The sequence below is a fragment of the Papio anubis genome, chromosome 9, assembly GCF_008728515.1.
Source record: "Papio anubis isolate 15944 chromosome 9, Panubis1.0, whole genome shotgun sequence".
Classification (NCBI taxonomy): domain Eukaryota; kingdom Metazoa; phylum Chordata; class Mammalia; order Primates; family Cercopithecidae; genus Papio; species Papio anubis.
In genome coordinates, this window is record NC_044984.1 from 86885452 (window position 1) to 86901496 (window position 16045).

The 16045-nt window shown below is 39.1% G+C and overlaps 1 long non-coding RNA gene across 1 annotated transcript; it reads left to right on the top strand.

Annotated features, from left to right (window-relative positions):
- The first annotated feature begins 1827 nt into the window (after nt 1–1827).
- LOC116268910 lies at nt 1828–13720 on the top strand. The gene is made up of 2 exons (XR_004176155.1): nt 1828–10264; nt 12573–13720. It is a non-coding gene; the product is annotated as an uncharacterized LOC116268910 (long non-coding RNA).
- Nucleotides 13721–16045: the final 2325 nt, after the last annotated feature.

Consider the following 16045-nt stretch of genomic DNA (forward strand, 5'->3'; position numbering starts at 1 on the left):
AATGAATTATAGCAAATATTTAACTGCCTGCCTGCCTTTGAATTGGTTAATCAGAATGAGTGATGCATTAGCTGGTTCAACTCCTTTCACCTGGAAAGATGGCTATCGATTTCCTTTATTGTGATCTAAAAGATTTCAGGAAAGTCTAAAAGCATTTCAAAAGATTTCAATGAGTAAGACATAATTCTGCTTTTCATAACCACTGAATAAAAAAAAAACTAAATACAAAAAAGATTCTTTGAGTAAAATTCTGTCATTCTGCACTTCTTATTGTGTTAAAAAAAATCAACTATAATATGAGTGAAAGTCGAGTTCGGCTTGTAAGTATGAAATGAGAAGAAGAGAGGTGCTGTAGGTTATTAATAACAGGGGATGTTTTGTACCTCTTCTGGAAAATGAATATGCATTTTGTGTTGGAGCCAGTCCATAAGTCAAATTCCTTTAAAACAGGCAGAGACCAGCCTGGTTCTGGCTGCAGCCTGCACAGCCAGAAAAACAGAGGAAGAAGGGCCTTCCACAAGCATGAAATGTTATCCACTTTGATATGTAAACATTCTTCCTTCACCTGAAGTTGATGTCAGGGCAACTAAAACACAAGAACTTGGTTGACTGAGCAGAAGCAATCTGTTGTATTCTTCTGTTTTTCAAAACCAGAGATAATCAAGGACTGTTATTTCAGATGCTGGCTGACCTAACTTTTGAGTGGAAAAGGAACCAGGAATCTGAGATAACTGGATAGTCTCCGCGTATTTTTAAAAAATCAGGATGTCTCTTGAAACTGCTCAGACTTAGCTGATTTTTTTGTTGTTCTCTTTATAAGTTTTTCTTTTTCCTTTTTTCTCTGTATTCCAGACTCCTGGAATTTAATCTATTGGGTGGGAGTAAATGACGTAAACTGTACTCACATTTGCAAAAATCCCAAAAAAGATGTTAAGGCTGCTAACAACAGAATTCTACACTACAGTTGAAATGGGCTAGGTGAATTGGGACAGAAATCTATGAAAATTTTATGAAGCTTTCCTTAAATTTCTAATTGAAAATTGCTAGAGTTTGTGTTACTGTTGATTCATTTCATTTAAGTCTTGGTCCTGTAGATTCTATTGATACCCCATTCTTGGGGGATGAAGAACAATGTTAAATGCACACATTTTTTAGGAAAATGAGCTGGGTGGGAGACGGAAGGCTTTGGCTGCCATCCTAGGGCATTCCTGTGCATTGCAATGATCAGCATTTCTGTATCTAAACATCGAGAAAGTACAATAAAAATACAGTATGAATCTGGAACCACTATCATACATGCAGTCTTTCTTGACCCAAACATCCTTATGCCGCCCATGGCTGTGCTGAGAAGGAGGAGCACTCGTCCTCTCCAAGCACGTCCAACTTTCCTCAGTCCTCATGACTCCTACACTGTTCCCAGAACTGAGCTCATTTGTTATTGAAGTTGCTTTCCTTATACCCAGCCCAGTTTTCCATTGATGCTCCCACTTATTCTATGTAGGTATTTTCATTTATCACACGATATCCCTTGTCTAAGATTTCATTTGGGCGGGGGGGGGGGGGGGGGAAACTCTGCTGCTAAAAATAATTTGAAAACTCCTAGACAAGAGGACCTTTCAAATCCCTTACAATTCTAACAACCAGTGAATTCATGCTTCACAGCCATTCAGACCTATATGTATGAAATACAAGACGTGTGTGTTCAACTTTCCTGCATCGCCTCCTTTAAACTTTCTTTTTTCTTTTTTGAGTCAATCCCTGCAGGAACAGACCAAGTGAACCCATTAAGAGAACAGTTCATTCCCACCTGCCACCTCAAGCCAGCCAACAATCTCAACCTCACCACTCCATTCTTGATTATGTAGAACCATTCCAATCCTGAGTGACAGGATTTGCAAAGACAGCTGTTGGGCTCCACAAACATTTGGAGGAGGGGAAAATGTGAGGTTGGTTACATTCTCCTACTTCTTTTTACTGAAAGGAACAGCTGCGATCTTCACATGTAAGATGAAGTAAACAAAAGCTGACAATGCCCAGCACCATTCAGCAGTAAGCATTCAAACAGATTTTTCCTCACCGCGTTTGCAGGCCCGGCACAGTCTCACTTCCCCACAGCGCAGAGAGGAAGCGAGGTCTTTGCATGCCCTGTTCACTTGGCCAAACATTGCCCTAGATGTGCAATTCAACCCGTATAAAGCAAGTGTAATTCAAGAGCCCTGACTCTTTCACTATTTCATGATTGCTTATTACTCGCACACGGCGTTGTCAGGTTCCAGCAACTGTGTGTGCAGCAGGCAGAAATGCAGTATTTATCTCTGACAGGGAAAAATTCTTAAGCTCGTCGGCATGAGTATCCACACTGAACTGGCTATCAGGGAAATAGATCCCTGCATGGGAAAGTCAAGGTATGTTTAGAGGGACTTGATGATTCAACCCCATGACTGACTCATTCCTTTTGTTTCCTCTGCCTTTTTATTTGCTTACACAGAAAACAGAGTATTCATTTATTTCTTTTCCCACTCTCATCCCTATTAACCGCTAGGGCCATCTGCCCATCTGAAACTGTCTTTGGCTACACGGTTGTGAATCCAGGTGACAGACAAAATGAAGAAGTGGTGATTGCCCCTGCATATTTTCTCTGAAGGGTTAAAAAAAGAAAAAAAAAAGCCTTTGTGTCTGTTTCGAGTTCTCCAGTTGAAATACTGTACTCATTGAACTGCAAGAAATAAAACCTGCAAGTAGGCACTGTGCTAATGTAATACAAATGTGTTAGACAGGCGCACTATTTCTTAAATATGCTTGAATTAAGCAAATTATTTTAAAAAGTGGGTGGGACTTTTGATGTTTTACATAGTTATATTTTCAATTTCTTGCGCTCAGTTTAAAGCTCAAGATTCTTTGTTTCCGTGTGTGTCATTAGGGCAGGTGTTGGATGACAAGTAAATGCACTGAAAAACGAAAAAAAAAGAATTCTTTGTGCCCTGACCTCCATGAATTCAGTGACTTCATACATCCATACAGATCTGACTTTTAATCCAAGGTGCTCACAGATGAGGTAAGGGATAAAGAAGGAATTTGTCTACAGGATCCTTTTATCCTAAGATACCTTACAACATCCAATTGTGCTACCGTTTTGTTTGGTTTTTTTTTTTTTTTTTTTTTTTTTTTTTTTTTACAAACCCATTGCTAGGCTAAGAAGTATTGATTCCATCTAGTTAAACATGTCGAGTGAGAGGAAGTGATCAATGGATTACTTCTTCAAAACATTTATCCCCCGCAGTGGAATCCTCTGATTTGTATAACCTTAAAGAGCCAGGTACAGGAATTGGGAGAATTTAAAATTTGAAATGTCTTCTTTTTTCAACTCTGTTAATGAAAACCCTAGTTAATGCATGCAATTTTCTGGGTCTCCTTCTCTACTTCCTTCCATTATCACCACCTTTTGTTGCTGCTGGGGCTGTGGGTGCCCTGAAGGAACATGAGATGGCCTTCCTCAGATACCTGGGTTTTAAATTCAGTTTGTATCTCTTAAGTGAAGTGGGTAGGGCCAAAAATGACTCACTGCCCAGTGGTGCCTGGAAACATTATCAGTAAAGGCATTCACCTAAGGAGAAAATAAACACAGAATTCTCATATGGGCCCCTCTTTCCAACCATCTCCTGGACTCTGGTAGCCTTTTCTGAGCCAGAGATCTTTCTAAAGTCACTCGCTGTCAGACCTTTTTGTCTCATATTTAGGAAAGGCTGAAGTTCTTTATAAATCCCAGATGGAACAGAAGGAAAACTACTTTGAATTGATCATTTCCATGATCTCTAAAAGTCAACAAACAGTATTTCTTAAGATTAACGGATGTGAGCTTATGACAGTTTCAATGTGGGACCAACTCAAGGAAAACTGATGACCGAAGTATCAAAACACATTCATTACAACGCAGTTTCACCTGAAAAGGGGGTGTCCCCCAGTAGTGCTTCTGCAGCAGAATTGCTTAGAAACTGCAGAGCATCCACAAGGCAAGTACCCCAGGCCATTGTGTCTGACTGTCTTTCAAATAGAGGAATGGCTAATTGCCACTTGCTGAGGGCAACTCCTGCACTGAGAACTGCGTGCGTATATGGATGGTATCGCTGAGACTCACAAGTATGCAAGACAGAAACTAGGTGCATTTATTTCAGATTAGGAACCTGAGAATGGAAGATAGACTGGGAAGGGGAGCAGGCGGAGATCGGGAGAGATTGGGCAATGGGTACGAAGTTACAGTTAAATAGGAATAAACTCTGGTGCTCTATTGCACAGTAGGGTGCCTGTGGTTGACAACATTGCATGGTCTATTTCAAAATAGCTAGAGGAGAGGCTTTTGAATGTTCTCACCACAAGGATATGATAAATATACAAGGTAATGGATATGATAAATACTCTGGTGTGATTATTACGTACGGTATGCCTGTATCAAAGCACCACATTGTACCCCATAAATATGTACAACTATCATGTGTCAATTAAAAATAAAATAAAATAAACTTTTATTGATAAAAGAATGAAAAATAGCATGCTTTTGGCCACACTACTTGATAGGCATTATTTTAAAAACATAAGCGTATAAGATCGGGCATGGTGGCACATGCACCTGTACTCCCAGCTATTTAGGAGGCTGAGACAAGAGGACAGGTTGAGCCCAGGAGTTTGAGATCAGCCTGGGCAACATAGTGAGACCCTCATCTTAAAAAATATATAAATAGTATAGATGACGTAAAAGGGTCACCTTTCCAAATGAGTCAAATTCTTCCTTAATTTAATGTATTCCTAGGTAGTAAGTTTTTAGAGAGCTAAATTAATTCCTTGCTATATCTTAGGATACCATTTATAAGTGTTCTCATGGGGGTTAGCTTCATTTTATGTACGCCTTTTTCCGTGTGCTAATTTGTGTAGAGAGTTTATGTATTGTGGGAATTTAATTTATTCCTGCATTTTATCCAGGAAAATAGAGCCAGACGTTTTTGGACACTTGCTATTTGCTTTAAATAAGATATCAGGTTAAGATAGGAGAAATATATTGATTGGATATTGCATCTTCCTCTGGAGAACGTAAAACCTTTCATGTCCTACATCTCATCATGCCTTACAACTTTAGAACAGACTCTAATAAAAGGAAAATGTTTTGACTGTCCCTTTACTTGTAGATGGCAGGGATGGGAAGGTGCACTCAATTATACTAACAGACAATTAATCTAAATTCAAAGAGAAGGCTCCTGTTGTGGATCAGGGACCCCGAGTAAACATGCTTTCTAGGAGACTTCACCGCCAGGTTCCAAGAGAGGTCACAGTACTCCTGCACTCCTGACAGCAGACCCTTGGATTCCATTGCAGGCAGTGACACACCAAGAGTAAGAGGAGCTGGCTGCAGCCCTGTCCACATGTGTCTGCTGGCTCGCCCTTCTGTCTGGCATTTCCACGCCCCTCCTCTTCCGGACTCCCTTGCATGACCGTCCAAACAGAATGAGCTGTCCTTCCAAATATGACCCTAACTCATTCAACAGCTGGAGGCAAGAGCAAACTAGAGCTCATACAAAGGGTATTAGCATTGAGTCTTTTTCTGTTTTTTTCCTTCTTTCTCTCAGACTAAAAGGTATTTGGAAAATTCATCTAAAAACTTTTTTAAAAAATTTCATTCATAAAAATAGCCAAAGGGTTTCTCAGAGAGTTTCCTTTTAGCAAGTCTTTTGGAAGGAATGAATGTCTACTTTATTATTTTTCCTGTCCCTGACCTCGGAGAGGATTAGAGGGTCTGGGCAAGGGGAGGAGCCTCACATCCAGCCACCCACACTTTTCCTTCTGAGGAGCCCCACCGCCATGCCATGCTCTGTACAAGTTCTCTGGAAGAACATAAGAGCCACCTTATGTGTGACGGAATGAGACCATGCTTTGAAGAGCCGGACTTTCTCCTTCTACTTGCCCTTGAAATGGTTTTCACTCTGATCTGCAAGTCAAAGAAGTGATCTATTACACATTTAGGGACCTCAAAATCTGTTTGACTCTGTGCGAATAAGGTACAGCCCTGCCTTCTTCCTACAGTTTTCTTATCACTATGGGACTTGAAAAGGATTTAGTTCAACAACTGAGTCAGCATGAGCTCACACGAAACAAATCATTTCACACCAATGTCATTTTCTTTCTTTCTTTCCCCCCGCCCTCCACTTTTTTATCTAAATAATTAGGTCAGGGAAATCCCACGTGCTTAGTATCATTTTGTCAGCAAGGTACATGACAAACTCTGGTCACAATAGAAAGTCGTTTAGTGAATTAATGTCAACTCTGGAAAAAGTGGCTAATGTGTCTTTGCGAGCTTGGTCCTTGCCTGTACACCTGCCTGAAGATCACAAGACTAAGAAGGACAGGTAACACACACTGAATGATGGAATCAGAGCTCAGCAATATCTCATAAGCCTGTCATATGAGCCAAACCCAATACAAAACAATTTAGCAATATTAAGTAATTATCACATTTTGTACTTCAATAAAAATAATATCATGACTCTGTGGTAGGAAAGACTAAGTTTAATGTTGGTTAAAAATAGTTTAGAAACTGTATTTGTCTGTCTTCAATATGACGTTTCTTCCCAAATATCCCAAATAATCTGAATTAATAGTAGAAATAATATATACCATTTATTGAGTACCTAGTATCTGCTAAAATAACAAACTTACAGTGAAGGTATAACTATTTCCATTTTACAGATGAAAAAAATGGAGGATATTAAGTAACCAGCACTAAGTCAAAATGGCTAGCAAAGATCAAAACCAACATGTTAGCCAATGTGAGGCAGCTCAAGTCCTTTCCTCTGTGCCCGAAATGAAATTTTCCAAGAATTTTGCATTGGTTATTCATATCAAGTATAAAAAATGTTATTCATCTCAATGAACCAAAATTAAGTTAAGACACTTAAGGACTGTCTAGAGGAAATTGACCAGGATAGGAAAGAGTCTGGAAGCCATGCAATAAAAGACATGGTAAATATTTAACATGAAAAATAGAAGATTTGTGTGGGATATAGGAGATACCTTCAAATACTGAAGACCTGTGGTCAACTGGGGCAAATATTTTAATCCCAAATAAGTTCTCCAACAATAAGAGTTTTATTACAAATAAGGGAAGAGAAAGTGCCCGAAATGAGCATTTTCAGTCACTAGATGCAGAATCAGAGAGCCACCTGCGAGGGTTGTTATTGAGTGAAGTTCTGACTTTGAAAACATTTGGCCTATATGAGGGATTCTTAATCTGATATCCATGGAAGAACTTTAGGAAGTCTTTGAATCCCTGGAAATTACATGAAAAATTGTATACGTGGTTTTTTTCTTGGGAAATGGTGGATATATTTCTTCAGATCCTCAATGCAATTCTACAATATTGGTGAGCCAGTGAAATGAAATCACTTCCAATTCTACAATTCTATTTCGTAAAAGTAGTCTTACCCTTCACAGACGTGCACCCAAAAGAACTGCGTGATTGATCTAATGTTAGGGGTGAATGAGCATAAACAATTGAAGAAAACTTCAAGGTTTTGAGCCTCATAACTAAGATGTTGATACAATTAAAAAAAAAAAACTTTAATAAAAGAGAAGCAAATTTAGTGGAAGATAATTAAGTAGAAATAAATAGGCAAACTGAAGCCTGTCTAAGATTCCAGTACTGAGTGTACTGAGTATGTAATCCAAATATTCTGTTACATCATGGCAGAAAAATGCTGAAATCTAGGGATATATGCTGACTAGTAACTGAGTCTTATATAATTTTTTTAAAGCCACTTGAAATTTAGAACCATAAAATGTTATAACACTAACTGTTCTAGAGACTACTTACTTCAATCTCCTAATGTTACAACTGAAGAAACCATGTCTCGGAAAAACTAAGAGACATATTCTGTACTCTGAGACCTTGTTCCCGATTCTGTCTGCAAATTTAAGGGAAAAAAAAATCTAAAACATTCAAATCTGGAATAAACCTATGTATTTTTCAGGAAGAAAATATAAAAAAAAAAACAACTAGTCTTAACTACATGTAATACACAAAGGTCCACTTTGTTATGGTATAAGGCAAGACCATAAGGAGGTCTTATGCCTCCTTATGAGGCATAAGACTGCCCCTTAGGAGTCTGAAAGTATGAATTCCACACTTCAGCACGCTCTGGGATGTGTTCACAGTATTTTTAACATTGGTCCTCATCATCTTAATTTATCTCTGGAAATTTCCATGGAGGCTTAAACTATGAAGAACAAAGAAGCACATAGCTGTGTTATATTTAGAGTTGGTGAATTCGGTTCCGCAAATCTTTTGGTTTGCTTTTAGATGTTGTCTTGTCAGTTTCTAAGATCAGAGGGAGACCGGTTCCAGGAGTGCTCGTGCATGCATCGGTGGTCTTCTATACCATCTGATGAAAATATTCATTCTGTGTCTCAAAAGGATATTCCAGATCCAGTTCTGAGTCAGCAGGTCTTTGGGGGGTGTGTGTGTGTGTGTGTGTGTGTGTGTATACATATATATACATTTTTCCACTGCTTCATTTTTTAAAATCCATCTGACAAGGTCAAGGTGGGGTTGAGACAAGAAAAATTTGGAACTAGTCCCATTTGAGACTTATTTCCTTAAAAAAGAAACTTTTTAAATAATCTGAAAGTTTACATAATTTTGACATGCCAGTTATATACGTGTGTGTGTATGTGTGCTTGTGTGTATGTTCATTTTTTTAAACAGATTCAAACTAAATAAAATTTTGATTGGGGGTGCTGCTGAAATGACTAGAGTGTCAGCTGTTATAACTTCAGCTTTAAACACTAAACTGAAACATGGCCTTCATGTTCCAATTCATACTGAAGCTTTATAATATATGGCCTTAGAGTAGAAGTATAATGATCTCTTGGGAGAGGCAAGATCCAATTAAAATTCAGTTTGCTGTCTCTTGGAAAGACATAAGCAGTTATATATCCTTTGAGAGGGTCTTAAGAAATACACACCTGAGCTTTAAATGGCTACTCATTTGACTGTGAAGTTGAATTTCAATTCTTCTGGGAGTCAGAGCACAAGAAAGAATTCAAATAACAACACTCTGATATTTCCTGGTGTGTTACCAGGGAGAAAAGAGCTCCTGGAAAATGAATGCCTTACACATTGGCAGATATTACCAACCACTTATAAAAACAAGGCTATTGTTATGCATAAAAGTCATTCCTTTTAAGGGAAGCCTAAGAGTGAATTGAAATGTGGCTGACATTTCTACCACAAGATAAAATGTTTTTTTAATATCATGTTTAAGTTCTCTTAGTTAAAAAAAGAAGAAGAAAGAAAGAAAAATATCTATAATCCAGTATTCAGAAGCAATTCCAGACACTTCACCCATGAAATAACTCACTGGAAGACATTACATTTCTAAACACAAAAGCTCTTAGCAGCCTTTTCTAATTCTCCTTTAGTTCAGTAAGGGAACTATTGACCGTATTTTGCAATCCCACATGTTTTTAAAAGACAAAATACATAGTACATTGAACAGAAAACATATGAACGCTTTCTATTTAATTTGTTAGTTCACGACTAAGATGAAACAGTCCAACATGTACAAGAACCTCCCCACCCCCATTTCACTCTGATGTTCTTTTGGTTACTTCTTTTTTACAACAAAGGTTTGATGTATTTTTAAAAATATAAAAAGAAAAAGCCACTATATTGCCTCAGAGCTACTCCATCTCACTGCCTCACTTTAAATTCTGATTGACTGTAATGAGACCACAGACAGATTGATGAAATAAGATCAATGGGTTTATTATACATCCATATTTAGGTACTAAATAGCATTGTACTTGGGGTGATTTAGTTATACAGCTCATTTATTTCTTCAACAAATTTGTTGAATAGCAGTATTAGTTAAGGCAATGCAAGCTGATGTCATAAAGAAACTCCCAAATCACAATGGCCTAAAACCTTAAAGGTATAATTTTTATTCATGGAAGCAGTGGAATGTGAGCAACTACAGGATTCGGGCAGCCAGAATCCTTTCATCCTGTGTTTCCGTCATCTTCTAGAGCTTCAGAGTCTTCTGCATTTATCCAAGACAAGAGAAAAGAAATTTGAGAAGATGTACTTGTTTTTCACCATCTTCTGCTCACTTGCTCTTGGAATTAACAAAACACACAACAATACCTAAGTGCAAAGTGGTTGAGAAATGTATTTCCTGATGGGGCAACCACCTTCCAGTGATAACTTCACACTCTGAAAGGGGTAAGCTGCAACACCTGTAATAATACTGTGCTGGACATTGTGGAATTTTCTAAAAGAAACAAAACTGGGACCTTGTCTTCCAGGAGCAAGCACTTTAGCAAATTTTTGCAAGAATTTTATTCCCTTACCAATAATAATAGTTAATATACATTAAAAGTTTGTTATGTATCAGGCTCATTATTGGTCCAGAGGGTGTGTGAGTGGTATTTCAGGACTCAAAACCTGGTGTCTGGGCTGTTCCAAATTCATGCTCTTGCCTCCTGCCCTCTGTAGACTTCTAATCACTTAAGGAAAGAGTCTCAAGTCTGCTTCTTAAAAGTTCCTACCACAGGGCAGAGCCCACACCAGATAATGAAAGAATGTGGATTATACTAAACAAAACCCTAACACCTACTGTATAGGTAACTGTTGGCAATAAATTAGAGCTCAATTCCAACTCATGAAAAGCTATAATCCAAAATACAATTCACCATAAATGAAAGCTTTTTTAAGATATGAGTTGCCTGTACTATAAATATTAATTTTTTTAATCTGAGTCAATTGAGATGAAAATGCTAATTTAAGTAGACAAGCATATGAACATTAATGGAAAAATTCACCTAAAAAAGTACAAGAGAGAGCAAGATGCCCAAGATAGATAAACACGACACTTTAACCAGAATGTTCTATCATTTTCTTTCTGCACATACACCTTCTAACTTGTAAAGCTGTCTTGCTTCACATGATCTCTTCCCATCTAATTTGATGGGGTTTTCTCTGAAAGAAATGAAGGGAGGATTCCTCCAGTTCTTGTTTTCTATGATAATTATCCTAAGTTTCAGGGGAAGAATTTTAAAAGAGGAATTCTGGGCTCTTCTCAACTTGGAGCAGAATAGAAATATATTCCAGTAAGGAATGTAGTTCATGGGCATAAGCAACTTGAATATGAGGTAGAATTGGGGTTAAATAACCTACGAAAGGTATAGGTGATATTCTATCAGACAAGAGATATTACCTATAGTTTTGCAAAAGAAATAAACTTTTAGCTAGGCCTTTTAGAAACAAGTAAAATTAATTGAGTTCACCAAGTATAGAAAAAATAGTAAATTGTCATTTAGAAGGACACAATCTATTCAGCTAGTCAACCAAGAAATATGTCGAGTGCTCCAATGCAAGGTAGGGTACGATGAGCAGTAGGGAGAAGGCGACAGTAAAAGGGTACAAGACAATACCTATTCCCATACAGGTCAGCAGCTAAGAGCAACAACAAAAGAGAACAATGGGCATGTACGGTGCATCCACCTGTACCAGGTAACATGCCAGGTGAATTATTCAAATTATCTCACTTGGCACTAATGCATGTAAAGTACATAGCAGGGTGCCTGTCACAGAAAGAATGTACAATAAGTGGTAGCTGTGATTTAAATGCCAGTTTTATGTGGAGGTTATTATCTGTTTTCAAATTAAAGAAAGTGAGGCATGGTGAGTCTATGTGATGCTATAAACTGAATGTTTTTATCCCCACAAAATTTATATGTTGGAACCTAATCACCAAAGTAATCGTCATTAGGTTCCAAAGGTGGGGCCTTTGGGGGTTAATGAAGTCATGAAAACTCCACCTTCATGAATGCCGTTATAATAATAAGAATTAGTATCTTCATAAAAGAGGACTGGGGGAGCTCATTTGTCCTTTCTGCCATGGGAGGATGCAGGAACAAGGTACCACCTTTGAAGCAGAGAGTGAGTGCGCATCAGACATTGAATCTGTCAATACATTGATTTTGGACTTCCCAGCCTCCAGGAGTATAAGCAATAAATTTCTGTTGTTTATAAATTATCCCATCTAAGGTATTTTCTTCCAGTAGACTGAGTTAGGCAACGAGGGTATTTTGTGGAAATTGCATCCTGAGTGCCTGTGCTGCAGCTCCCCGTGAGTCTTCCATTCTAAGCAGAGTACCTTTTAGGACAGGGTAATGGGGGGAGCCTAGAGGTCACATGCAAGGCCTCCCATCTGTGGAGGTTTAGTTGGAAAAAGCTGACAATGAGTTGGTTCCTATGCAGCAGTAGTCATGAACCTGGGGCAAGAATCAGAGCACCGTGCTATCTCCCAGGGCCCAGAGGGTGTGGCCCTGAGAGACAGATTGGTGAAATCTCTAAAGGGCAATGTGCCAGATTGATGAGATGATCTTGGGGGTACTTGCTAGTCTCCTTGGCTTCGGAGGGGCATGGAGGGAGGGGAACAGATAGGCTCAGATCCTCTCTGCCCTTGAGGCTGGTCAAACATGTTGCAGCTTTGTTGAGAAGTGTCTTCTCCTTATACCTTGCACAGATGATTTGCTAACCAGGCCCGAGACTGTTGTATCTCCCGCCATTCCAGCAACTCAAGTGCCCTCAGAGCTAACCCAGGTAACTAGAACCAGGGGCAGGCAGTTAAAATCATAAACGCCCAAAGGGAACCCAGCAGCCAGATTGAGGAATAACAACAACCCATGCCCCAAGATGGATATTCTCCTAGTAAACTAGAACTTCCAGAAGAGACAGACAACAGCTTTAATAAAGAATCAAAAGTATACTTATACAAATTGAAAAATAGCATTAAAATAACTTTCCAGCATTCAAAAACATGGTTTTTCAACTAAAAACATCAATTCAGTTAAGGAAAGGATGGCCTAGGATGAGACAGACTCACTTGCAGTGTAAGACATTATAGGGGAAATACCAAATGAGTCATTTTGATTCTCAGGTGGAAGTGACCATTAGACTCACCTGTTAAAAACACAGACTTTTCAACTTACCCAGCCCTAATAAATCAGGACCTCTGGAAGTCAAGCCAGTGAAACCGCATTTTGGTTGGAAGTGGCCACTGGTTTTGCACACTGGTTATGTGGTCTGCGGAAACTGGCAGTACGTGCTGAATGAGTTGTCAGGGTGAGAGATCACTGGGTCTGCAGGGATGGTTGTAAGGACTGCAGGAGAGAGACGAGAACTGGAATGAGCTGTGAGAGGTGAGTAGAGTTTATTGATAGTGACCTAAAAATATGAAACAAGGATTGATGAATGTTTTGTCCGCATGATCCCAAGTTTTCACCAGACATAGACACAAATACTTGTCACAACCATAGATCCAATAGCAAATCTGAAATTTTTATAAGTTTAGCCTTAAATAATATAAAACACATCAGATAAATAAGAAGTTGAAGTATTGCAATTTTGCAAATGTTTAGGAAGCTTGTGTTCATCCAGTTCACATTTCCTTCACTCTATGTGTGCATGTTTGATAACTGAAATACACAAGTTAAATCTTTAGTCTTACTTTTTTAACCACTGACAATAACTATGGTCCATTTATCTCCCAATGTTCCCATTTCAAGACAGATGGATCAGTTTGTCAAGGTCTGAGCAAACAGTAGGAATAAATGGAGTGCTCTGAAGGCAAATCTGCAGTGGCGTGTTCGATTTGATAAAATCACCCTTGCATATTTTTCTCCTGCATTTCCTGAACCACTCCACTAAGGGAGACAACCTAGTACTTCTTGGCTTTTTTCTCTTCAAATGGCTGCTTCTGAGTAGCAGATGTAAAATAACAGGAATCAAAGGATTCATGGATCACGAAAAATGACTCCAGATCATTTCCAGTAGGTTATTTCCTTGAAGCTGTTCCGCTCTGCCCCCAGGAGGTGTGATGGATTTGAACTAAATGTAATCAAAAATGTTCACCTGCATCCTTATTTCCTGAAAGTAGCTCAGTCCCATGAAGCTGAACTTTCTGCAGCTGTGAGACCCACGGCATGGCTGCTTCCTTAGGGGAAATAAACTCAATGTTTCTCTGAGTCAGAACCATAGAACAACAGTCTCATGAAATGCTCTATGCCAAACAAAAAGCACTCTGCACTCAGATTTGGGGTGAGATGCACATGCTATCAGCTCTCAGAGGGCGACAGAGCACATCCAAGCTTCTAGATGCCCTGCAGCAGAGAAATCATTTTATTCATAACTCTCTTTAACTTAGCCACTTGTATTCATTTTTGAGCGCTGCCTTAACAAAGTAACAACTGGGTAGTTTAGACAACAGAAATGTATTGTCTCACAGTTCCGGAGGCTGGAAGTTCAAAGTCAAAGTGTTGGCAGCCCTGGCCTAAGCCTTCCTCCTTGGCTTGTAAATGGCTGATTTCATATTTACAGGGCATTCTCCCCATATAAGTGTCTATCTCCAAATTCCACCTGTTTATAAAGACACCAGTCATAGTGGATTAGAGTCCATCTAACGACTTCATTTTAATTTGATTACCTCTGTAAAGACCCTATCTCCAAATAAGGTCACATTCTGAGGTACTGAGGTTTAGAACATACATCTGAATTTGAGGAGGGAGATGTATTTCAACTGATTACACCACTGAATCCTTTTTTTCCCCCATGCCATCTATTAACAACCCGAAGAATACGTTTAGAAAGGTGTTACTGTGGCTTCACAGATACCATGCTCTTCTTCAATGGTTCCCAAATGCCGTTTGCAGAATATATGCAGAATCACTGGGAGTGCTTTTTAGAATTCTATATCTGCCAGGCATGGTGGCTAACACCTGTAATCCCAGTACTTTGGGAGACCAAGGCAGGCAGATCGCTTGAGCCTAGGAGTTCGAGACCAGCCTGGGCAACATGGTAAAACCCTATTCCTACTAAAAATACAAAAAATTAGCTGGGAGTGGTGGCATGCACCTATAGTCCCAGCTACTTGAGAAAGCTAGGCTGCAATGAGCCATGAGCCCATGATCCTCCACTGCACTCCAGCCTGGGCAACAAGAGTGAAACCTGTCAGAAAAAAAAAAAAAAAAAAAAAAAAAAACAGATTCTTGGGTCTCACCTCCACAAATTAAAATCCACTAGATCTAAGGAGGAACTCAGGAATTTGCAATTTACAAACTTGCCCAGAACATTCTGATGCATCACCAGATTGGAGTTCCACAGCCAGTTAGTGCTCCCTTATTATTTTTTAGACTTGATTTGGGCCATAAATCTTATAATAGCTACCTAAGAAGTGCACTTCTTTAAACAATATGAACATAGAATTCCTAGCTGGGCACAGTGGCTCATGCCTGTATTCCAGCACTTTAGGAGGCCGAGACAGGTAGATTTCTTAAGTTCAGGAGTTCGAAACCAGCCTGGCCAACATGGTGAAACCTCATCTCTATTAAAAATACAAACAAAAAGTAGCTGGGCATGGTGGTGTGCACCTGTGGTCCCAGCTACTCAGGTGACTAAGGCAGGAGAATTACTTGAACCTGGGAGGCAGAGGTTGCAGTGAGCTAAGATCACACCACTGCACTCCAGTCTGGGCAACAGAGTGAGACTCCATCTAAAAAAAAAAGAAAAAAAAGAAAAAAAAAGTTATTGACGTTGACATATCTTTATACTTGAGAGAACGCAGCTACTCTTGAGATTTTAACCCATGCAACCATGCCCACTATCCTGCCTCATTTTTACTCCTGCCACGATAGCTTACTTGTGGTTTCAGGACACATCTTTCCCTTTCCAGTGTCAAGGATTTTTGCACACGCTATTTTGGAACTCTCCCACCTAGCCTCTTTCTCCACCCCATTCCCAACTGCCACTACTATTTCCAAATGAATATTTGTTCTGCCCTTCCAATTAGAAGTGGTGCCCTGTTAAACGTTTTCATAAGGCTTCATTTTTTTTCCCCATGGAGACACTGATCATGCTTGTAATAAATAGTTCAATGGTTGCTCTCTCTGACAAACTCTAATCTACATGTAGGCAGGCTTCATGTCTGTTGTGTTCATTTTT